Source organism: Gorilla gorilla, chromosome X, assembly GCF_029281585.2.
Source record: "Gorilla gorilla gorilla isolate KB3781 chromosome X, NHGRI_mGorGor1-v2.1_pri, whole genome shotgun sequence".
Lineage (NCBI taxonomy): Eukaryota > Metazoa > Chordata > Mammalia > Primates > Hominidae > Gorilla > Gorilla gorilla.
In genome coordinates this window covers 158844856-158871551 of record NC_073247.2, presented here as the reverse complement: position 1 = coordinate 158871551, position 26696 = coordinate 158844856, and the positions used below count along the sequence as shown (strand labels likewise).

The 26696-nt window shown below is 38.7% G+C and overlaps 1 long non-coding RNA gene across 2 annotated transcripts in view; it reads right to left on the bottom strand.

Annotated features, from left to right (window-relative positions):
- Positions 1-26696, bottom strand: part of LOC109024697 (uncharacterized) — an 87476-nt gene that overhangs the window by 42557 nt on the left and 18223 nt on the right. Inside the window, exons 2-4 of one of the 2 annotated variants that reach the window (XR_002004185.4) lie at positions 11906-12113; positions 7460-7534; positions 826-983 (exon numbers count right to left, since the gene is read on the bottom strand). This is a non-coding gene — a long non-coding RNA (uncharacterized lncRNA). The remainder of the gene's footprint in view (positions 1-825; positions 984-7459; positions 7535-11905; positions 12114-26696) is intronic. The other variant, XR_008675442.2, reaches the window with a different exon arrangement.

Genomic DNA, 26696 nt, shown 5'->3' with positions numbered 1-26696 from the left:
CTTTTTGTTCCATTTAAACCTTCATCTGTTGGTGCAGGCCCATCCATCCGCATTAGTGAGGGTGGTCTGCTTTACTCATTCGACTGATTTAAATGCTAATGTCATCCAAAAAGACCTTCACAGAAACACCCAGAAAAATGACTGACCAAATGTCTGGGCACTCCATGACCCAGTCAGGTTGAAATATAGAATTAATCATCACAAGTTCACTCCTTGTCATGTTGTCACTTATACACATCTCCTTAAATTACATTTAATCATCAAATGAGAAAAATACGAAGGTCATAATTTCAGTTAATATGATACAACTACCATTTATACAACCCAGAATGCATGAACCACTTCACCAGAAGAGGAGATAAAGTCCTGGAGTGTTGTTTACTCTTCTCCTTGGTGTTCCATAACATCAATACTATGATTATTTAAAGTTAACAACGGTTAATAACTATGATATACTATCAGTACACCTTACGTTACATGATAAGGGGATAAGAGAGACAAGAAAACACAGAAGTATATTAATAAAAATATAAGTAGAAAATACTCATGAGAACTACAATTCTCATTTCTGTAACTGTCATCTGGTGGTAGCTGGTATTTACAACTACTTTTCTTCACTACCCATTTTGTATTCCCTTTGCCTTCAGCAAGCACCTCAGCCATTATATTTTACCTGGTAGAGTGACCCAAACTTTCATTTCTGAAGGGTCTGGGCCATTAGTAGTCCTGCCAGGATTGGGTTGTTGTAGTTTTCTACTGACCTTAATCACAAGGCATAGTAATAGTAAGAGACATCTTATGTATTTCAGAAATATTCTTCCTTACCTCCACTGTGGAGTAGTACTCCAATTTTCCCTTGGTAGTCAGAATCACCTGCTCCAGGCCACGCGGTAACTCCCTTCTCTGACCTCTTAAAAAATTAGGAAATATCGTATTGACTTTTCTCTTTCCGTGTTTTCAAGATATCTCTTCTTAAACTATGGCTGTTACGAGAGAAAGAGGAAGACAATCAGACCCAGACTGAAAGAGACAGACAGACACGACTGGAGCAGTGAGTCTTTTACACTTCTGTGCTGAAAAATGTGAGAGAGCTTGATGCCTCCTTTCAGGTAAACCCTATCAAATTATAGTCAAGTGTTGGCAAATATGGATTGTGTAATTTGAATTTGTTTCCCGTCTCCAAACAACCACATGCCCCTCCCCAACTCAAGAACTTGATGGGAAATGTAGGTTATAAGGAAATAGAAGAAAACTAAACTACTCTACTTTCTTTCCTAATAGTATTACCATTCAACTACATGTGGCTACCCTTCATCGTATCTATTTCCATCCTTCTTGCACTCATAGGATTTCCTTGGGCTTTGAGTCTCAGATACCCTGATATATTTGTTGGTGATTGTGACTTTTTAACATTTGTTCTAGCACATTTGTTTGTGTTTATATGGTGATGGGGGGAGTCATACATGTATCTGTGTGCACTTTGGTGTATGTGCCCATACATTTGTGTGTGCACGGGGCATGTAGCATGAGGATTTTGTTATGTTGTTTTTGTTTGAGGCTGGATCTCTGTTTGGTTTTTGTTTTGCTTTTGCTATTCTTATCAGTTTATTTCATGTGTATGGTTTTGCTTTGTTTGTTTGACTTTGTCTCCTTTGGGATTATATGTGTTTGAATTTGTTTTCAGATTTGCCATGCTCTTGGTCATTGGTGTTTTGATTGGTATTTCTTTATGTACATTGCTTGCAATCTTGTATTTTCTTTTTGTTGTTATTTGGATTTCACTGTGTGATTTCTGTTATAGTTTTATCTGCATATTAATTTGTGCATATGTTGTTGGAACTTTGCATTGTGTATTGCTAGGGTTCTTTTGATGGCTTATCGATTCTGTTTATGGTCAGGTTTCTTGTATTTATATTTTGTTGTATTCTCATTCTTTTTAATATTGTTTACTTGGGCGTATATGTGTCTGTGTATGTGGTTTCATGGAGCAGTGGGTCTTAGAATCTCCTGCTATGTGCCAGGTTGCTGGAAAGACTCCTTTGAAGCTACTGAGGGGTGGGTGATGCAGAGGAAGAGAAGTAGTACTTGTACTGGTGTTTGAAGGAGGGAGTATTGTGTCTGTGTATTTTTTTCCCCTTGAGAACTTTTTGGGGAGATAGCTCAAGGGCCCAAATACTTAAGAGAAAAGCTAAATTGATTGATTGATATATATAAATATGTCTGTAGAATCTAACTTTGGTTGCTTTTCATGGAATTCAAAAAATTCAGTAAAAGGCTTGAGATATTTAGAATCATTCTGTTCAGTGAACTATGGCTCCTTGACCGTGACTCAGCACTAACACTGAGCTATGTGCTTCTCTGTCTTTCAGGGGTTATGTTTGTTTAGTAGATGAATGAGAATGGTACATAGAAACACTCGGTCTTGATGATCATGTGGTCTGACCTCTACATGCTATTATCAAGGGCCAGAGCTAGAAGAATCCAGGTGTTTTAATTTGCCTCAGCTCATGATTATTTGTGTACACACACACACACACACACACACACACATATATATATATATATATATAGTTTTTTGTTTTTTTTTTTGAGAAAGAGTCTAACTAACTCTGTTGCCCAGGCTGGGGTGCAGTGGCATGATCTCCGCTCACTGCAACCTCCACCTCCCGGGTTCAAGTGATTCTCCTGCCTCAGCAGCTGCGGTTACAGTTGCCTACCACCACACACGGCTAATTTTTTGTATTTGTAGTAGAGATGGAATTTTGCCACGTTGTCCAGGCTGGTCTCAAAATCCTGACCTCAGATGATCCACCAGCCTCAGCCTACCAGAGTGATGAGATTATATGTGTGAGCCACTGCACCTGGCCTGATATTGAGGAGTTTTAATGAGACAAGCAAATTAATGCGAAAACTAATGGGATAATCCAGACAAGGATTACACATCTCTGGGGAAGAGATGAAGTGAAATGTTATATTCTGGCTAAGCCTAAAATTTGTGTGTTAATTAGCCATTCGCGGTGGTATGTGCCTTTAATCCCAGCTACTTGGGAGGCTGAGGCAGGAGAAGTGCTTAGATACAGAAGGGGGAGGTTGCAGTGAGCCGAGATCACACCAGTGCATGCCAGTCTGGGCGACAGAGCCAGACTTCATCTGAAAACAAAAACAAAAATGAAACAAAAATCTGCATGTTAAAATCTCACTTGGGGCAGGATGAAAAGGGGAGCGCTGGGGGCTACAAGTTGCATTGTCCCTTGGCCTAAATCTTGGTGGCCATGCGAAGGCATACACCTATAGGGACTTGAATAAAAACAGCATGAATAGGGAGCGTTTGTTCTTGGATGCCACATTCAGCCATTCAGTGTACAGTGCCTTTCACAGGGAGGTGTCATTTATGTGAACTAAAATATAAATTTCACCTTTCTGAGAAGGGTAATGTACAGCATGCACTGCATATGTGGTGTCCCTAGGGATGGGGTTGTAGCTGCGAGCATGGTGATGCCTGTTTTGCATCCTGTGCACCCACTCCTCAGTGCTGGGCTACACTTCAGGGAACTTTTTGTGCCTTCTAGATGACTATACATAGGAACTGTGGACTCCTGAGAAAACGCATACACTTAGGTTCCTTAAGAATTTATTTTTGCCAAATGAGGCTTGGCTCAAATAAGAAATACACTGGATAGAGGCCACACTCATTCTTCGTCAGCTGGAAGGCTATATTCCAGATTCCTAAACTTTTCTCACTTATCAAGAAGTCATCATTTGCAAGGATTCTCCTTTAGCGCTCCCAAAAGACTCTCCTGCCTCTCAGGTCCCTTCATTGCTGATCCACAGTGTCCATTTTCTGTCAAAGACTGAAACATTTTCTCATTGACTTTTAAAATACCTTTCAAAGCCTGAAGTCACCAATTTATGAAGGGTTAAGCATAGTCCACCCAAGAATATTTCACCCTTTTCCATTATCTTTTTTCCCTGTTTTTTATGTTTGAACAATGGAAGCGTATGATAGAGTTGTTACTCAAGAGATATCTCCTAGTCTTCTCTCCCCATTTTCTGTCTTTTTTTTGAGATGGAGTCTTTCTCACTCTTTCACACAGGCTGGAGTGCAGTGGCGCCATCTCAGCTCACTGCAACCTCTGTCTCCCGGGTTCAAGCGATTCTCCTGCCTCAGCCTCCCAAGTAGCTGGGATTACAGGCATGCGCCAACACACCTGGCTAATTTTTGTATTTTTAGTAGAGACCAGGTTTCACCATGTTGGTCAGACTGGTGTCGAACTGCTGACCTCGTGATCCACCCACCTCACCCTCCCAAATTGCTGGGATTACAGGCGTGAGCCACCATGCCCAGCCCCATTTTCTTGTGTTGACACTTCTTAACTCAAACTAATGGAGAGAGAAAGAGGCAAATATGCACGTGCACAAGAGTAAGACAAGTGCCAGATGGTGTGAGGCCATCTGCAGCATGAAACTAGTATGCATTTTTGAGAAGTAGGTTATATATAAATAAGCTACTTATATTGGGGAAATGTGTTAAAAAATGTTATAAATAGTAAGTGATTAATACAATTTTGATTCCAACGGAAATAGAGGTTACAGCATATACACCGAAAGAGAGAAACTATAAAAAAACAATTACTATATGGTTACAGGCAGGATTTTATGTTTTTTTAGGTTCAGAATGGATGAATATGTATAAGACCATTAATGTCTGGAAGTAAAAAATCAGTTGTATCTTTTTCAATATTAAAACAATTGTACTAATAGAATATATAGAACTTTTTCATTGGAGGCGGGGGGCATTCTGAATAATAAAAAAACATTCTGTCCGTTGGAAATACTGTATGTGTGTAGAAATTTCCAAAGTGATAACTCTTTTTAGTATATAATTTCTAAAACTGTATTAGAGAGAATTCATGTGTACTTAAATAAGTGATATCGTAAAATGAAAGAAAGAAAGAGAATTTAGTTATATCTCTTTTACGATTTCTCAAAAAGAGTACTATATTCACTGGTATTTATGGTTTTTCTTTCAGTGAAATACTTTTTTGTATCATTCATCCGTGTTTCTACCAACTTATTAAGGTTTAACTGACATAAAAATTGTATATATTTAAGGTGTACAACATGATACAACATGATGTTTGGATATATGTATATATTATACAATGATTAAATCAACCTAATTCAAACACAACATAAACATAGAATATTTAGGTGAAACTCTGAATACAAATTACAGGATCTCTGTGGTATGCAGAATAACAGTCCCCCTCCAAAAGATGTTTACAGAGTAACCCCTGAACTCAAAAACATCACATTTTATGGTAGAAAGCAATTTGTAGATATGATTAAATATTTTGAGATTGGGATTATCCTAGATTATCTAGGTGAGCCCAACATAATCACAGGGTTCCTTATAAGTAGAAGGAAGGTGGTTAGAATAAGAGAAACATTGGAAAAGGCTATAGTATTGACTAGGGGTGGAGGTAAAGGCCATGAGCCAAAGAATGGAGGAAGCAAGTAGAATCTTCTAAAGACAATCAAGTAGATTCTCCTCTAGAGGAGCCAAAGCCCTGCCAATGCCTTCATTTTAGCCGAGGTAAAGCTAATTTATATTTCTGACCTTTAGACTCTAATATAATAAATTTGTGTTGTTGTAAACAACTAAATTTGTGGCAATTTCTTACAGTATCAGTAGAAAACCAAAACCATCTGTAAATATACTAAGAAAATCAAATAATTACTAAGTGGAGAGGAGTATCATATTTATGGATTGAAGGATTCAAATCTATAAATTTACAGAGTTCTATTGCTCTGTAGAGTTAATGAAATTCCAGCCAATGTCCTAGAAGAACATTTGTAGACATTAGCATGATGATTCTAAAGCTGATATAAAAGGCGAATAAACTAGAATATCCAAAACAATCTGAAAGAGAATCACAAAGCTGGAGAATTTACACTTGTAGTTTTCAGTGTGGTACTGAAGGACGGATAAATTGAATGGAAAGACCAGAAATATCATCTATATATGTCACCAATTCATTCTAAGTTGTAAAGTCAATCTAATGAAGAAATGAAATAATAATATTAATATTTAAACGATGAGATGCTGGGAAATGTGATATATATGAAGAATATGAATCTTGATCCATATTTCAAACCATATACAGAAATTAACACAATCTTAGGCCAAAAGGTCAAACTATCATATTTCATTAAAATAAATGAGAGAAAATATTTTTGGCCATTAAATTATTATCTATGATATCAAAATATAAAAATAAAATGGATTAAAAATAGACTTTTTTAAAAAGTTAAACTTTGTCTTCAAATAAGACCACTGAGATAACAAAAATGCAAACTACAGAATACTAAAAATGCATGTAATTTAATAATATAATAAATAACATATATCAGCATAAATAAGAACATATAATTTAACACTCTTGTGTATACCAAGAATTTTTCTACTTACTTTTTAAAAATTATCTGTTTTTCAATAAAATGTCAGTTCTGTTAGCATGTGTTGAGGTTGTTTTGATCTGTGTTGTCCCAACACATGAACAAATCTGGTTTAATGGTTACATATTCACTCTGGACCTTCCTTGCTCTACTATAATTGTGTCACATCGTTAATGTGAATATATTAGTTTATCCTCATAATTTATAATAAATTAACATTTATTTTGGTTAGTAGGAACATGGAAAGGCAAGAACTGTAACTGAACAGGCTGAGTATATAGATTTAGGGAACTCAAAAGAGGAAAAATGACTGCCAAAAACAAATTTTACATCTTTCCAAGTTATATCAGAATTCTGTCAGAGCAAATTATATTTTTATTGATATCTTTCTTTTTCTGACCATGAGGGTAATTCCTGTTTATCGAAGAACAACTTGGAAAACACATACAAGGTATGAAAAACATGAAAAGCAGTAATGAAATAATAGCATAATACCATTAACATCATAATGTGGATACAGTGTTTGATAAAATTAAGATGTGGATCTTTCCATATATTTATCTGTATTTATACTTATGTTTTAGGTATGGTCAACAATTTTGTGCTATTTTCCTATAAATGATTTCAAATAATGCATCATGAATATTTTATGAAAAATGATTTTATGTACCACGTTTCATTATATCATACAATTTTTTCTGATTGATTGATTTCTGACTTTTATAGCATTTTAAATATTTTAAATGTTTGTTTTCTAAGTCTTTTCTACTTTTTCTCAGATTGACTAAACAATTCCATTTTAGTGTTTTTTTTTTCCAGTATTTAATTCCACCAGAATTCCACCCCCATGGTCCAACCACCTCCCACCAGGCCCCACCTCCAACACTGGGGATTACACACAGAGGCAAACCTTATAATAATGCCCTGGCCTCTCCCAAATCTCATGTCCTTCTCACATTGCAAAATACAATTCTAACAGTCCCTCAAAGCTTTAACTCACTCATTGAAGGATTAATTCAAAAGTCCAAGTCCAAAATCTCATCTGAGATAAGGCTAAACCCTTCTGTCTGTGGGCCTGTAAAAAAGAAAAAAAAAAACAGTTAATTAATTACTTCTAACACACAATGTAGTTAAATAATTGGGAGAAATCAGCCAATAGAAAGGGGCTACAGGTCCTGTGCAAGTCTGAGACCCAGCAGGGAAGTCATTAAATCTTAAAGCTCCAAAATGATCTCCTTCAATTTCACATCCCACATCCAGGGCACACTGGCACAAGGAGTGGGCTCCCAAAGCCTTGGGCAGCTCCAATCCTGTCACTTTGCAGGGTTCAACCCTCAATGGGCTGGCATTGAGTTCCTATGCTTTTTCCAGGCCCAATTACAAGCTGTCAGTGGATCTACCCTTCTGGGGTCTAGAGGATGGTGGTCCTCTTCTCACAATTCCACTAGGCAGTGCTCCAGTGTGGACTCAGCATGGGGGCTCCAACCCCACATTTCCCCTCTGCACTGCCCTAGTGAAGGTTCTCCATGAGGGCATCACCTCTGCCTGGACATCCTTGCTTTTTCATACATCCTCTAAAATCTAGGCCGAGGCTCCCAAGTCTCAACTCTTTACTGTGCACCACAGGCTTAACACCAGGTGGAAGCCACCAAGGATCATGGTTGGCACCCTCTGAACTAGTGGCTGAAGCTGTATCAGGGACACTTTGGGCTGAGGCTGGCGCTTGAGCACCCAGGATATGGGGAGCAGTGTTCCGAGGCTACACGGGGCAGTGGGGCCCTGGGTGTGGCCCATGAAAGCATTTTCCCCTCCAAGGCTTATTGCCCTGTGATGAGAGGAAGGGCTACTGCAGAGGTCTCTGAAATGCCTCAGTGACTTCCCCATTGTCCTGGGTATTAACATTCGGCTCTTTGTCCTGGGTATTAACATTCGGCTCTTCGTTACTTATGCAGATTTCCGCAGCTGGCTCCAATGCCTCACAAGAAAATGAGTTTTTATTTTCTACCATGTGGCCAGGCTGCAAATTTTCAAAAGTTTTACACTCTGCTTTCCTTTGAAGTGCCAGTTGTTTTACATCATTTTTTTGTTGACATAATTGAGCATAGGCTATTAGAAGGAACCAGGCCCCATCTTGAATGCTATGCTGCTTAGAAATTTCTTCTACCAGAAACCCTAAATCATCACTCTCAAGTTCAAAAGTTCCACTGATCCCTAGGGCAGGGGCACAATGCCACCAGTTTCTTGGCTAATCCATAACAAAGGTGACCTTTAATCCACTTCCAAACAAGTTCCTCATTTCCATCTGTGACCTCCTCAGCCTGGCCTTTAGTGTCCATATCACTATCAGCAATTTAATGACTGCCATTTAACAATTCTTTAGGAAATTTCAACTTTTCCTTCATCTTCCTGTCTCCCTCCGAGCCTTCCAAACTGTGTCAACTTTTGCCCGTTACCCAATTCAAAAGCTGTTTCCACATTTTTAGGTATCTTTATTTGGCTCATGGTTCTTTAGGCTGTACAGGAAGCATGGCTGGGAGGCCTCAGGAAACTTTCAACCATGGCAGATTCAGAAGAGGAGCTAACACCTCACATGGCTAGAACAGGAGGAAAAGAGAGGTTGGGTAGTTGCTACACACTTTTTTTTTTTTTTTTTTTTTTTTGAGACAGAGTCTCACTCTGTCGCCAGGCTGGAGTGCAGTGGTGCGATCTCGGCTCACTGCAACCTCCACCTCCCAGGCTCAAGTGGTTCTCCTGCCTCAGGCTCCTGAGTAGCTAGGACTACAGGCGCACACCACCACACCCAGCTAATATTTTTGTTATTTTTAGTAGAGAGGGGGTTTCAAGATGTTGGTCAGGATGGTCTCGATGTTCTGACCTCATGATCTGCCTGCCTTGGCCTCTCAAAGTGCTGGGATTACAGGCGTGAGCCACTGCACCCAGCTGTTACACAGTTTTTAACAAGCAGATCTCGTGAGAACTCACTATCATGAGAACAGCACCAAAGGGATGGTGCTAGACCATTCATGAGAATTTCACCCCCATGATCCAAACAACTCCCACAAGGCGCCACTTCAAACATTAGTCAATTACAAGCAAATGAGGAAATTTAGCACAGAGATAGGAACTGTAAATTTCTTAGAAATTTACAATTAGAAAAAAGCAAAACAAACTATTTTGAGAGATAGATAAATAAATATTTCATTTGATGGGCTCACAATTATCATCTCTATAATAAACACAAAAATGACAAGATAATTTTTTTGGACAAAGGAAATTTAGATTATTCACCCCATTATAAATACAACAATGTTTGTTAACACATTTCCTCAGGCAGATAAAATACCAGGCAGAAACATGAATCACCACATAAAAATTCGAAACCCAGAAAATGGTAAAGATGAAGATATGGATGTGAAAGGGAAATATCTCAGTCCCAAAATCGCTAAGTTAAAGGGAAAATTCAAGCTGCCTCCCATTTTATTCAGTCTTCCCTCTGCTCACAGAGATAAATGTGTATCTGATTGCCTTCTTTGGAAAGCTTCATCAGTAAACTCAAAAGAACGCAACCATTTCTCTCTCATCTACCTGTGACCTGGAAGCCTCCTCCCTACTTTGAATTGTCCCACCTTTTTGGACCGGACCAAACCAACATTCATTTTACATATTTTGACTGATGTCTCCCTAAAATATTTAAAACCAAACTGTGCTCTGACCACCTTGGGCACACGCCATCAGGACCTCCTGAGGCTGGGTAATGGGTGTGCATCCTCAACCTTGGAAAAATTAACTTTTGAAATTAACTGAGACCTGTCTCAAATGTTCAATCAGTCAATAACAAATAACAGTGTAAATAATAACAGTGTAAACAAATATGTGTGTGCATTAATAAAAGTAACAAATATATTACAAAAGATGGGATGAATTGTAAGTATACTATCATAAGGTTTTTAAACTATACATAAACTAGTATAATATTCTTTGAAGATAGACTGTGATGAATTAAATATGAACACTGAAAACTCCAGAGCAACCGCTATTCTTTTAAAGTGACCAACTAATAAGCCAAGAGTACAGAAAATATAACTGAATGATAAAAATACTATATCTACCATCAGGCAGAAAAACAGGAAAATTAGGAATTACAAAAGGATGAAGTACAGAAAACAACTAGAAAGCCAGTAGATTTAAATGCATGTACATAAATAATTATAATAAATGATATAAATGCTTCAATTAAGAGAGACACTGTCAAATTATGTAAAAATAAGAAACAGCTGTATACTTTCTAAAACGAAACCATTTTAAATATGAAGACCTATGTGAAAGTTGGGTAAAAGGATGGAAAATATATTAATGCAAACAGTAAATATTAAAGCTAAAAAATCCTAGCACTATTAATTGTTAATCACAGAGAGAGAGAGAGAGAGAGACCGAGCCCAAATAAATGAACTATAAAGAACCATGGAACTAAGAAAAATTAAATAGCATTTCTTGTCTTCCAGCCCATTATCTGTCTTGTCTGTCTCTCGTATTAATTTCTATGGGTTCTTCCCACTGCATAGCCTGAAGAAGAAATTAAATTTCTGCTCTCTCCAACCTGGTACCGTCTGACTCTTCTCTAGTAGTTTGGATCCAGGTGGTTGTACTCTGTGGTTTTTCCGTTGGAATTAGGGTCTGTGCAGCACAGCTGGAGTTTTAGGACAATAGAGAGCTTTGGTGAGCGGTTGGCCCTGTCTACTTAACTGTAATTTTAAAAGTTTTTGGGTTTTTTTTTTGTTTGTTGTTTTTTTTTTGAGACAGGGTCTCACTCTGTAACCCAGGCTGGAGTATATTGGCGCCATCTCCGCTCACTGCAACCTCTGCCTCCCAGGTTCAAGTGATCATCCTGAGTAGCTGTGATTACAGGCGCGAGCCACCACACCCTGCTAAGTTTGTATTATTAGTAGAGATGGTGTTTGACCATGTTGGCCAGGGTGGTCTCAAACTCCTGGCCGTAAGTGATATGCACACCTGGACCACCCAAAGTACTGGGATTACAGGCATGAGCCACCATGCCCGGCTGACTCTGAAGATTTTTTTTTTTTTTTAGATGGATTTTCACTTTTGTTGCCCAGGCTGGAGTACAATGGCACAACCTCGGCTCACTGCAACCTCTGTCTCCTGGGTTCAAATGATTCTCCTGCCTCAGCATCCAGATTAGCTGGGGTTACAGTCACTCACCACCACACCCGGCTGATTTTTTGTATTTGTAGTTGAGATGGAGTTTCACCACGTTGTCCAGGCTGGTCTCAAACTCCTGACCTCAGATGATCTACCAGCCTTGGCCTACCAAAGTGCTGGGATAACAGGCATGAGCCACTGTGCCTGGCCTGATTTTGAGGATTTTTAATGAGACAAGCAAATTAACGTGAAAACTAATGGGATAATCCAGACAAGGATTACTCACCTTTGGGGAAGAGATGAAGTGAAAAGCTCTATTCTTGATCAGTCTAAAAATCTGCGTGTTAATTAGCCATTCGAGGTGGTGTGTGCCTTTAACCTAAGCTACTCAGGAGGCTGAGGCAGGAGAAGTGCTTGAACCCAGGAAGCGGAGGTTGCAGTGAGCTGAGATCACGCCAATGCATGCCAGTCTGGGTGACACAGCCAGACTTCATCTGAAAACAAAAACAAAACAAAAATCTGCATGTCAAAATCTCACTCGGGGCAGGATGAAAAGGGGAGTGCTGGGGGTTACAAGTTGCATTGTCCCTTGGCATAAATCTTGGTGGCCATGAGAAGGCATACACCTATAGGGACTTGAATAAAAACGGCATGAATAGGGAACATTTGGTCTGGGATGCCACATTCAGCCATTCAGTGTACAGTGCCTTTCTCAAGGAGGTGTCATTTATGTGAACTAAAATATAAATTTCACCTTTCTGAGAAGAGTAATGTACAGCATGCACTGCATATGTGGTGTCCCTAGGGATGGGGTTGTAGCTGCAAGCATGGTGATGCCTGTTTTGCATCCTGTGCACCCACTCCTCAGTGCTAGGCTACACTTCAAGGAACTTTTTGTGCCTTCTAGACGACTGTACATAGGAACTGTGGACTCCTGAGAAAACGCATGCACTTAGGTTCCTTAAGAATTTATTTTTGCCAAATGAGGCTTGGCTCAAATAAGAAATACATTGTATAGAGGCCACAGCCATTCTTCGTCAGCTGGAAGGCTTTACTCCAGATTCCTAAATTCTCTAAACTTTTTTCACTTATCAACTAGACATCATTTGCAAGGATTCTCCTTTAGCGCTCCCAAAAGACTCTCCTGCCTCTCAGGTCCCTTCATTGCTGATCCACAGTGTCCATTTTCTGTCAAAGACTAAAACATTTTCTCATTGACTTTTAAAATACCTTTCAAAGCCTTAAGTCACCAATTTATGAAGGATTAAGCATAGTCCACCCAAGAATATTTCATCCTTTTCCATTATCTTTTTTCCCCGTTTTTTAAGAATATGTATGAACAATGGAAGGGTATGATAGAATTGATACTCAAGAGATATCTCCTAGTCTTCTCTCCCCATTTTCTTTGTGTGTGTGTGTGTGTGTGTGTGACAGAGTCTTGCTCTTTCGCCCAGGCTGGAGTGCAGCGGTGTGATCTGGGCTCACTGCAACCTCTATCTCCCAGGTTCAAGGGATTCTCCTTCCTCAGCCTCCCGAGTAGTTGGGATTACAGGTGCGCACCAACACACCTGGCTAATTTTTGTATTTTTAGTAGAGACGGGGTTTCACCATGTTGATGAGGCTGGTCTCGAACTGCTGACCTCCTGATCCACCCACCTAAGCCTCCCACATGGCTGAGATTACAGGCGTGAGCCACCACGCCTGGTCCCATTTTCTTGTGTTGACACTTCTTAACTCTTAACCTAATGGAGAGAGATAGAGGGAAATACACACACACACAAACACACAAAAAAAGAGAGAGAGCAAAAGAGTAAGACAAGTGCCGGATGGTGTGAGGCCATCTGCAGCATGAAACTAGTATGCATTTTGAGAAGTAGGTTATAAATAAGCTACTTATATTGCAGAAATGTGTTAAAAATGTTATAAATAGTAAGTTATTAATACAAATTTGATTCCAATGGAAATAGAGGTTATAGCATACACATCAAAAGGGAGAAAGTATAAAAAAACAATTACTATATGGTTACAGGCAGGATTTTAGTTTGTTTTGTTACGTTCAGAAAGGATGAATATGTATAAGACCATTAATGTCTGGAAGTAAAAAAACAATCAGTTGAAGTATCTTTTTCAATATTAAAACAATTGCTCTAATAGATTACATAGTATCTTTTTCATTGGGGGTGGGGGAACATTCTGAACAGTAAAAAAATTCTGTCAGTTGGAAATACTGTATGTACACACAAATTTCCAAAGTGATAACACTTTTTAGTATATAATTTCTAAAACTGTATTATAGTGAATGCATGTGTACTTATATAATTTTAAGTCATATCCTAAAATGAAAGAAAAGTAAGAGAATTTAGTTATTATCATATCTCTTTTATGATTTCTCAAAAGAGTACTCTATTCACTGTTATTTGTGGTTTTTCTTTCAGTGAAATACTTTTTTGTATCATTCATCCGTGTTTCTACCAATTTATTAAGGTTTAACTGACATAACTTTTGTATATATTTAAGGTGTACAACATGATGTTTGGATATATGTATATATTATACAATGATTAAATCAACCTAATTAAAACATAAAATAATATAAACATAACATATTTAGGTGAAACTCTAAATACAAATTATAAGATCTCTGTGGTATGCAGAATAACAGTCCCCCTCCAAAAGATGTTTACAGAGCAACCCCTGAACTCAAAAACATCACATTTTATGGTAGAAGGAAATTTGCAGATGTGACTAAAGATTTTGAGATTGGGATTATCCTAGATTATCTAGGTGAGTCCAACATAATCACAAGGGTCCTTATAAGTAGAAGGAAGGTGGTTAGAATAAGAGAAACATTGGAAAATGCTACAGTATTCAATAGAGGTGGAGGTAAAGTCCATGAGCCAAAGAATGATCTTCTAAAGACAATCAGGTAGATTCTCCTCTAGAGCCAACAGAAGGAACAAAGCCCTGCCAATGCCTTCATTTTAGCTGAGATAAACCTAATTTAGATTTCTGACCTTTAGACTCTAATATAATAAATTTGTGTTGTGTAAACAACTAAATTTGTGGCAGTTTGTTACAGTTATCAATTAAAAACCAAAAATATCTGTATGCTAAGAGTGCAAGTAAACACACTTAAAAAGTAAATAATTATTAAGTGGAGAGGAGTATCATATTTATGGATTGAAGGATTCAAATCTATAGATTTATAGAGTCTTATTGATCTATAGAGTTAACGCAATTCCAACCAACGTCCCAGAAAAATATTTGTAGACATTAGCATGATGATTATAAAAGGTGAATAAACTAGAATATGCAAAACAATCTGAAAGAGAATCTCAAAGTTGGAGAATCTACACTGGTAATTTCCAGATTTACTCTGTAACTAGTTTAGCCAATGTAGTGTGAGTCTCAAGAAAGGATGGACGAATAGAAATAGAAGGACCAGAATTACCCATACATGTCACCAATTCATTTTGACTAAATTGTAAAGTCAATCTAATAAAGAAATAATAGTATTTAAACAATATGATGCTGGGAAAGTGTGATACACATATGAAAAACATGAACTTTGATCCATATTTCAAACCATATACAGAAATTAACACACTCTTAGGCCAAAATGTCAAGCTATAAAATTTTATGGAAAAAAATGACAGAAAATATTTTTGACCATTAAATTATTATATGATATCAAAATATAAACATAAAATTGATTAAAAATAAGTTGATAAAATAGACTTTGAAAAAATTAAAATTGGTCTTCAAAGAAGACCATTGAGATAATAAAAGTCAGTCTATAGAAGACTAAAAAATATATGTTATTTAATAATATGGTAAATAACATTTAATATATAATGTAATAAATAACATATATCAGCATAAATACATATAATTTAGCACTCCTGTGTACGCTAAGAATTTTACTAGTTGCTTTTAAAAAATTATCTGTGTTTTTCAATAAAATGTCAGTTCTGTTAGCATGTGTTGAGGCTGTTTTGATCTGTATTGTAGTCCCTGCACATGAAAAAAATCTCATTTAATGCTTATGGATTCATTCTGGACCTTCCTTGCTATACTATAATCTGTCACATCGTTAATGTGAATATATCTGTTTATCCTCATAATTTATAATAAATTAACGTTTATTATGGTTAGTAGTCAGGAACATGGAAAGGCAAGAAGTGTAACTGAACAGGCTGAGTATATATAGATTTAGGGAGTCAAGAGAGGAAAAATAACTGCCAAAAACAAATTTTACACTTTTCCAAGTTATCCTTTTATCAGAATTCTGCCAAAGAAAAATACATTTTTGTTGATATCTTTTTTTTTCTGACCATGAGCATAATTCCTATTTATTGCAGAATAACTTGGAAAACACATAAAAGGTATGAAAAACTTGAATAGCAGTAATGAAATAATACCATAATACCAGTAACATCATAATGTGGATACAGTACTTGATAAAATTTATAGGTGGATCTTTCCACACATTTATCTGTATTTATACTTAGGTTTTAGGTTGAGGTCAATAATTTTGTGCCATTCTCTTATAAATGATTTCAAATAATGCATCATGAATATTTTGTAAAAACATGCAATAGCCTAGTAAATAATTTTGAAACATAATTTTACATGCCATGTTTCATTCTAGCATACAATTTTTTTCTGATTTTTGACTTGCTTTTATAGCATTTTAAATATTTGAAATGTTTTCTAAGTGTTTTCTACTTTCTCTCAGATTTACTAAAATATTCCATTTTAAATAGTCATTGTTTTCCACTATTTAATTCCACCCCCATGATCCAATCACCTCCCACCGGGCCTTACCTCCAACATTGGGGAACAATCCAACCTGACATTGGGGTGGGGACACAGATCCAAACCTTATAATTCTGCTCTGGCCCCTCCCAAATCTCATGTCCTTCTTACGTTGCAAAATACAATCCCAACAGTCCCCCAATGTCTTAATTCACTGAAGCATTAACCTAAAAGTCCGCAATCCAAAGTCTCATCTGAGACAAGGCTAATCCCTTCTGCCCATCAGCATGTAAAATTAAAAAAAAAAACAGTTAATTACTTCTAAAATACAATGGAGGCATAAGTTTTGGGTAAATACTTGGGAGAAATCAGCAATAGAAAGGGGCTACAGGTCCTGTGCAAGTCTGAAACTCAGCAGGGAAGTCATTAAATCTTAAAGCTCCAAAATGATTTCCATCGATTTCATGTCCCACATCCAGGGCACACTGCTGCAAGGCTTGGGCTCCCAAAGCCTTGGGCAGCTCCAACCCTGTGACTTTACATGGTTTAGCCCCCAATGGGCTGGCATTGAGTGCTTATGCGTTTTCCAGGCCTAACTACAAGCGGTCAGTGGATCTATGATTCTGGGGTCTGGAGGATGGTGGCACTCTTCTCAGAGCTCCACTAGGCAGTGCTCAGGGTGGACTCTGTGTGGGGGTGCCAATCACACATTTCCCCTCTGCACTGCCCTAGTAAAGGTTCTCCATGAAGACTCCACCCCTGCAGCAGGCTTCTGCCTGGACATCTATGCTTTTTTATACATCCTCTGAAATCTAGGCCGAGGCTCCGAGGCCTCAACACTTTCTCTGTGCACCCACAGGCTTAACACCAAGTGGTAGCTACCAAAGCTCATGGTTTGCACCCTCTGAACCAGTGGCTCAAGCTATATTGGGGTCCTTTGGGCCAAGGCTGGCACTGGAGCACCCAGGCTATCGGGAGCAGTGTCCAGACACTGCACAGGGCAGTGGGGCCCTGGGTGTGGTCCATGAAAGCATTCTCCCCTCCTAGTCTTCTCGGCCTGTGATGGGAGGAGGGATTACTGCAGAGGTCTCTGAGATGACTTTGAGGCCTCCCCATTCTCTTGGATATTAACATTCAGCTCCTTGTTGCTTAAGAAGATTTGCACAGCTGGCTTGAAGTCCTCACCACAAAATGAGTTTGTATTTTCTACCATGTGGCCAGGCTACAAATTTTCAAAACTTTTATACTCTGCTTTTCTTTTAAATATAAGCGCCAGTGTTACATAATTTTTTTGTTGTTGACACACATGAGCATAGGCTATTAGAAGCCACCAGGCCCCATCTTGAAAGCTATGATGCTTAGAAATTTCTTCTACTAAAAATCCTAAACCATCGCTCTCAATTTCAAAAGTTCCACAGATCCCTAGAGCAGGGGCAAAATGCCACCAGTTTTTTGCTAATCCATAACAAGGGTGACCTTTACTCCACTTCCCCATAAGTTCCTCATTTCCATCTGAGACCTCCTCAACCTGTTCTTCAGTGTCCATATCACTATTAGCAATCTAGTGACAACCCATTAAACACTTATTTAGGAAATTTTAACTCTTCCTTCATCTTCCTGTCTTCCTTTGAGCCTTCCAAACTGTTTCAACCTCTGCCTGTTACCCAATGCAAAAGCTGGTTGCACACTTTTAGGTAACTTTAAATGGCTCATGGTTCTGTAGGCTGTACAGGAAGCATAGCTAGGTGGCCTTAGGAAACTTCCAATCATCGAATAGGCAAGGGAGAATCTAGCTCCTCACATGGCCAATACAAGAGGAAGAGAGATGGGGGAGCTGCTACATTCTTTTTAACAACCACATCTCCTGAGAACTCACTATCATGAGAACAGCACCAAAGGGATGGTGCTAGACCATTCATGAATGTTCCACCCCCATGATCCAATCACTTCCCACTGGGGCCCACCTCCAACACTGAGGATTACAATTCAACTTGAGATTTAGGTGGGAACACAGATCCAAACAATATCACTATTGGAAAAAGGAGACATTACGGATGATCAAATGAGGAATTTTAGCGCAGAGATAGGAACTGTAAGAAATGGTTGTGTTAGAAAACAGCAAACTATTTTGAGAGATGAATTTTTCTTTTAATGGGCTCACAATTATCTCTATAATAAACACAAAAATGACATAATTTTTTCAGACAAAGAACATTTAGATTATTCATCACAGTAAAAATGCATTACAAGACATCATAACACATTTCCTCAGGCAGAGAAAATACCAAGCAGAAACATGAATCTGCACAAACAAAAATCCAGAAAATGGTAAAGATGAAGATAAGGATGTGACAAGGAAATATCTCAGGGCCCGAAAAACACTAAGCTAAAGGAAATATTCAAGCTGGGCACTGCTTAGGGCAAACCTGCCTCCCATTCTATTCATAGTCATCCCTCTGCTCAGAGATAAATGCGTATCTGACTGCCTCCTTTGGAAAGGTGAATCAGTAACTCAAAAGAATGCAATCGTTTGTCTCTCACCTACCTGTGGCCTGGAAGCCTCCTCCCCACTTTGAGTTGTCTCACTTTTGCTTTGAGTTGTTCCTCCTTTCTGGAGCAGACTGAACAAATGTTTATCTTACATATGTTGACCGATGTATCATGTCTCCCCAAATGTATAAAACCATCCTGTGCTCTCACCACCTTGGACACATGTCACCAGGACCTCCTGAGTCTGTGTCATGGATGCGCATCCTCAACCTTAGCAAAATTAACTTTTTAAATTACCTGAGACCTGTCTCAAATTTGGGGGCTTCACACAGAGGGTATTTTATTATTTTATTAATCAGTCAATAATAACAGTGTAAACAAATATGTGTGTGGGGATTAGAACATTAATAAATGTAATTAAAAATATGACAAAGGATGGGGTGAATTGTATGCATATTATAAGATTTTTAAACTGTACATAAACTAGTATAATATTCTTTTTTTTGTAACGCCCACACAAGACACTACAATCAATGAGGTTTTTTTTGTTTTTTCATTGTATTTTTTTATTATACTTTAAGTTCTAGGGTACATGTGCACAATGTGCAGGTTTGATACACAGGTATACATGTGCCATGTTGGTTTGCTGCACACATCAACTCATCATTTACATGAGGTATTTCTCCTAATGCTATCCTTCCCCCAGCCCCCCAACCCCTGACAGGCCCTGGTGTGTGATGTTCCCTGCCATGTGTCCAAGTGATCTCATTGTTCAATTCCCACCTACGAGTCAGAACATGCAGTGCTTGGTTTTCTGTCCTTGGGATAGTTTGCTGAGAATGATGGTTTCCAGCTTCATCCGTGTCCCTGCAAAAGACATGAACTCATCCTTTTTTAGGGCTGCACAGTAGTCCATGGTGTATATGTGCCACATTTTCTTAATTCAGTCTATCATTGATGGACATTTGGGTTGGTTCCAAGTCTTTGCTATTGTGAATAGTGCCACAATAAACATACATGTGCATGTATCTTTATAGTGGCATGATTTATAATCCTTTGGGTATATACCCAGTAATGGGATTGCTGGGTCAAATGGTATTTCTAGTTCTAGATCCTTGAGGATTCACCACACTGTCTTCCACAATCGTTGAACTAATTTACACTCCCACCAATAGTGTAAAAGCATTCCTATTTCTCCACAACCTCTCCAGCATCTGTTGTTTCCTGACTTTTTAATGATTGCCATTCTAACTGTCGTGGGATGGACTTTTTAATGATCACCATTCTCATTGGCCTGAGATGGTATCTCATTGTGGTTTTGATTTGCATTTCTCTGATGAACAGTGATGATGAGCATTTTTTCATGTGTCTGTTGGCTGCATAAATGTCTTCTTTTGAGAAGTGTCTGTTCATATCCTTTGCCCACTTTTTGTTGGGGTTGTTTTTTTCTTGTAAACTTGTTTGAGTTCTTTGTAGATTCTGGATATTAGCCCTTTGTCAGATGAGTAGATTGCAGAAATTTTCTCCCACTCTGTAGGTTGCCTGTTCACTCTGATGGTAGTTTCTTTTGCCATGCAGAAACTTTCTAGTTTAATTAGATCCCGTTTGTCTATTTTGGCTTTTGTTGCCATTGCTTTCAGTGTTTTAGTCACAAAGTCCTTGCCCATGCCTATATCCTGAATGGTATTGCCTAGGTGTTCTTCTAGGGTTTTCATGGTTTTAGGTCTAAAACTTAAGTCTTTAATCCATCTTGAATTAATTTTTGTATAAGGTGTAAGGAAGGGATCCAGTTTCAGCTTTCTATATATGGCTAGCCAGTTTTCCCAGCACCATTATTAAATAGGGAATACTTTCCCCATTTCTGGTTTTTGTCAGGTTTGTCAAAGATCAGATGGTTGTAGCTGTGTGGTGTTATTTCTGAGGCGTCTGCTCTGTTCCATTGGTCTATATCTCTGTTTTGGTAACAGTACCATGCTGTTTTGGTTACTGTAGCCTTGTAGTATAGTTTGAAGTCAGGTAGCATGATGCCTCCAGCTTTGTTCTTTTGGCTTAGGATTGTCTTGGCAATGTGGGCTCTTTTTTGGTTCCAAATGAACTTTAAAGTAGTTTTTCCCAATTCTGTGAAGAAAGTCATTGGTAGCTTGATGGGGATGACATTGAATCTATAAATTACCTTGGGCAGTATGGCCATTTTCATGATATTGATTCTTCCTATCCATGAGCATGGAATATTCTTCCATTTGTTTGTGTCCTCTTTTATTTCATTGAGCAGTGGTTTGTAGTCCTACTTGAAGAGGTCCTTCACATCCCTTGTAAGTTGGATTCCTAGGTATTTTATTCCCTTTGTAGCAATTGTGAATGGGAGTTCACTCATGATTTGGCTCTCTGTTTGTCTTTTATTGGTGTATAGGAATGGTTGTGATTTTGGCACATTGATTCTGTATCCTGAGACTTTGCTGAAGTTGCTTATCAGCTTAAAGAGATTTAGGGTTGAGACGATGGGGTTTTCTAAATATACAATTATGTCATCTGCGAACAGGGACAATTTGACATCCTCATTTCCTAATTGAATACCCTTTATTTCTTTCTCTTATCTGAATGCCCTGACCAGAACTTCCAACACTATGTTGAATAGGAGTGGTGAGAGTGGGCATGCTTGTCTTGTGCCAGTTTTCAAAGGGAATGCTTCCAGTTTTTGCCCATTCAGTATGATATTGGTTGTGGGTTTGTCATAAATAGCTCTTATTATTTTGAGATATGTTCCATCAATACCTAGTTTATTGAGTGTTTTTTAGCATGGAGGGCTGTTAAATTTTATTGAAGGCCTTTTCTGCATCTATTCAGATAATCATATGGTTTTTGTCCTTGGTTCTGTTTATGTGGTTATTACATTTATTGATTTGCATATGTTGAACAAGCCTTGCATCCCAGGGATGAAGCTGACTTGATTTTGGTGGATAAGCTTTCTGATGTGCTGACAGATTTAGTTTACCAGTATTTTATTGAGGATTTTTGCATTGATGTTCATCAGGGATATTGGTCTAAAATTCTCTTTGTGTGTGTGTCTCTGCAAGGCTTTGATATCAGGATGATACTGGCCTCATAAAATGAGTTAGGGAGGATTCCCTCCTTTTCTATTGATTGGAATACTTTCAGAAGGAATGGTACCAGCTCCTGTTTGTACCTCTGGTAGAATTCGGCTGTGAATCCATCTGGTCCTGGACATTTTTTGGTTGGTAGGCTATTAATTATTGCCTCAATTTCAGAGCCTGTTATTGGTCTATTCAGAGGTTCAACTTCTTCCTGGTTTAGTCTTGGGAGAGTGTATGTGTCCAGGAATTTATCCATTTCTTCTAGATTTTCTAGTTTATTTGTGTACCTGTGTTTATAGTATTCTCTGATGGTGGTTTGTATTTCTGTGGGATCAGTGGTGATATCCCCTTTATCATTTTTTATTGTGTCTATTTGATTCTTCTCTCTTTTCTTCTTTATTAGTCTTGCTAGTGGTCTATCAACTTTGCTGATCTTTTCAAAAAAGCAGCTCCTGGATTCATTGATTTTTTGAAGGGGTTTTTCTGTCTCTATCTCTTTTAGTTCTGCTCTGATCTTAGTTATTTCTTGCCTTCTGCTAGCTTTTGAATGTGTTTGCTCTTGCTTCTCTAGTTCTTTTGTGATGTTAGGGTGTCGATTTTAGACCTTTCCTGCTTTCTCTTATGGTCTTTTAGTGCTATAAATTTCCCTCTACACACTGGTTTAAATGTGTCCCAGAGATTCTGGTACATTGTGTTTTGTTCTCATTGGTTTCAAAGAACATCTTTATTTCTGCCTTCATTTCATTATTTACCCAGTAGTCATTCAGGAGCAAGTTGTTCAGTTTCCATGTACTTGTGCGGTTTTGAGTGAGTTTCTTAATGCTAAGTTCTAATTTGATTGCACTGTGTTCTGAGAGACAGTTTGTTGTGATTTCTGTTCTTTTACATTTGCTGAGGAGTGCTTTACTTCCAACTATGTGGTCAATTTTAGAATAAGTACAATGTGGTGCTGAGAAAAATGTATATTCTGTTGATTTGGGGTGGAGAGTTTTGTAGATGTCTATTAGGTCTCCTTGTTGCAGAGCTGAGTTCAAGTCCTGGATATCCTTGTTAACTTTCTGTCTCCTTGATCTGTCTAATATGGACAGTGGGGTGTTAAAGTCTCCCATTATTATTGTGTGGGAGTCTAAGTCTCTTTGTAGGTCTCTCAGTACTTGTTTTATGAATCTGGGTGCTCCTGTATTGGGTGCATATATATTTAGGATAGTTAGCTCTTCTCATTGAATTGATCCCTTTACCACTATGTAATGGCCTTCTTTGTCTCTTTTGATCTTTGTTGGTTTAAAGTCTGTTTTATCAGAGACTAGGATTGCAACCCCTGCTTTTTTTGTGTGTGTTTTTTTTTTTTTTTTTGTGCTTGGTAGATCTTCCTCCAGTCCTTTATTTTGAGCCTATGTGTGTCTTTGCACATGAGGTGGGTCTCCTGAATACAGCACACTGATGGGTCTTGACTCTTTATCCAATTTGCCAGTCTGTGCCTTTTAATTGGGGCATTTAGTCCATTTACATTTAAGCTTAATATTGTTATGCGTGAATTTGATCCTGTCATTATGATGTTAGCTGGTTATTTTGCCCGTTAATAGATGCAGCTTCTTCATAGCATCGATGGTCTTTACAATTAGGCATGCTTTTGCTGTGGCTGGTACCAGTTGTATCTTTCCATGTTTAGTGCTTCCTTCAGGAGCTCTTGTAAGGCAGGCCTGGTAGTGACAAAATCTCTCAGCATTTGCTGGTCTGTAAAGGATTTTATTTCTCCTTCACTTATGAAGCTTAGTTTGGCTGGATATGAAATTCTGGGTTGAAAATTCTTTTCTTTAAGAATATTGAATATTGGTCCCCACTCCCTTCTGTCTTGTAAGGTTTCTGCTGAGAGATCCGCTGTTAGTTTCATGGGCTTCCCTTTGTGGTAACTCGACCTTTCTCTCTGGCTGCCCTTAACACTTTTTCCTTCATTTCAACCTTGGTGAATCTGACAATTATGTGTCTTGTGGTTGCTCTTTTCGAGGAATATCTTTGTGGTGTTCTCTGTATTTCCTGAATTTGAATGTTGGCCTGCCTTGCTATATTGGGGAAGTTCTCCTGGCTAATATCCTGAAGAGTGTTTTCCAACTTGGTTCCATTCTCCCCATCACTTTCAGGTACACCGATCAAACGTCGATTTGGTCTATTCACATAATCCCATATTTCTTGGATGCTTTGTTTGTTTCTTTTTACTCTTCTTTCTCTAACCTTGTCTTCTTGCTTTATTTCATTAATTTGATCTTCAATCACTGATACCCTTTCTTCCACTTGATCGAATTGGCTACTGAAGCTTGTGCATGCATCATGTAGTTCTCGGGCCATGGTTTTCAGCTCCATCAGGTCATTGAAGTCTTCTCTACACTGTTTATTCTAGTTAGCCATTTGTCTAATATTTTTTCAAGGTTTTTAGCTTCCTTGCGATGGGTTCAAACATCATCCTTTAGCTCGGAGGAGTTTGTTATTACCGACTGTCTGAAGCCTACTTCTGTCAACTCGTCAAAGTCATTCTCCATCCAGCTTTGTTCTGTTGCTGGCAAGGAGCTGCGATCCTTTGGAGCAGAAGAGGTGCTCTGGTTTCTCCCCATCTTTGTGGTTTTATCTACCTTTGGTCTTTGATGTTGGTGATCTACAGATGGGGTTTTGGTGCAGATGACCTTTTTGTTGATGTTGATGCTATTTCTTTCTGTTTGTTAGTTTTCCTTATAACAGTCAGGTCCCTCAGCTGCAGATCTGCTGGAGTTTGCTGGAGTTCCACTACAGACCATGTTTGCCTGGGTATCACCAGTGGAGGCTGCAGAATAGCAAATATTGCAGAACAGCAAATATTGCTGCCTGATCCTTCCTCTGGAAGCTTCGTCCCAGAGAGGCAGCCACCTATATGAGGTGTCTGTTGGCCCCTACTGGGAGGTGTCTCCCAGTTAGGCTACATGCGGGGGTCAGGGACCCACTTGAGGAGGCAATCTGTCCTTTCTCAGAGCTCAAACGCCATGCTGGGAGAACCACTGCTCTCTTCAGAGCTGTCAGACAGGGATGTTTAAGTCTGCAGAAGTTGTCTGCAGCCTTTCATTCAGCTATGCCCAGTCCACCGAGGTGGAGTTTAGAGGCAGTAGGCCTTGTTGATCTGCTGTGGGCTCCACCCAGTTTGAGCTTCCTGGCTGCTTTGTTTACCTACTCAAGCCTCAGCAATGGCGGATGCGCCTCCCCAAGCCAGGCTGCTGCCTCACAGATCGATCTCAGATTGCTGTGCTAGCAGTGAGCAAGGCTCCGTGGGCATGGGACCTGCTGAGCCAGACACAGGAGAGAATCACCTTGTCTGCCGGTTGCTAAGACCTTGGGAAAATCATAGTATTTAGGCGGAAGTGTCCGTTTTTCCAGGTAGTCTGTCACGGCTTCCCTTCGCTAGTAAAGGGAAATCCCCCAAACCCTTGTGTTTCCCGGGTAAGGCGACACCCCACCCTGCTTCAGCTCACCCTCCATTGGCTGCAGCCACTGTCCAACCAGTCCCAATGAGATGAACCAGGTACCTCAGTTGGAAATGCAGAAATCACCCGTCTTCTGCATTGATCACACTGGGAGCTGCAGACTGGAGCTGTTCCTATTCAGCCAAAAAGTAGTATAATATTCTTTGAAGATAGACTGTGATGAATTAAATATGAACTTTGTAAACCCTAGAGCAACCACTATATTTTTTAAAGTGACCTAACTAATATGCCAAGAGTAGAGAAAATATAACTGAATGCTAAAAATACTAAATCCACCATCAGGCAGAAAACAGGAAAATTTGGAATAAGAAAAGGATGAAACATAGAAAACATTCAGAAAGCCAGTAGATTTAAATGCATGTATATAAATAATTGTATTAATATAAATGATATAAGTGCTTCTATTAAGACAGAGATTGTCAATTTATATAAAAATAAGAAACAACTATATACTTTCTAAAAGAAACCCATTTTAAATATGAAGACCTACATGAAAGTTGGGTAAAAGTAAAAGGATGGAAAATATATTAATGCAAACAATCTTAGAACTAAAAATCTTACAGCTATTACTATTTAATAACACACACACACACACACACACAGAGCGAGTGAGCAGGCACTCAAATAAATGAACTATAAAGCACCATGGAGCTAAGAGAAATAAAATAGCATTTCCTGTCTTCCAGCCCATTATCTGTCTTGTGTGTATCTTGTATTAATTTCTATGGGTTCTTACTGCTCCATAGCCTGAAGAAGAAATGAAATGAAATTTCTACTCTCTCCAACCTGGTACCCTCTGACTCTTCTCCACTTCTTTGCATCCAGGTTGTTGTATTCTGTGGTTTTTCTGTTGGACTTTAGGTGTGTGCAGCACGGCTGGCGTTTAGGACAACAGAAGGCTTTGGTGAGTGGTTGGTCCTTTCTACTTAACCAGTAATTTTACGTTTTTTTTTTTTTTTCTATTACATTTTGTTTTTGTTTTGAGACAGGGTCTCACTCTGTAACCCAGGCTTGAGTACAGTGGCCTGATCTCCTCTCACTGAAACCTGACTCCCAGGATCAAGGTGTACTCCTGCCTCAGCTCCTGGGTGGCTGGGATGATAACGAAACAAAACAAAATAAAACAAAAATCTGCATGTTAAAATCTCACTCAGGGCAGGATGAAAGGGGAGCACTGGGGGCTAGAATTTGCATAATTCCTTGGCATAAATCTTGGTGGCCATGCTAATGTATA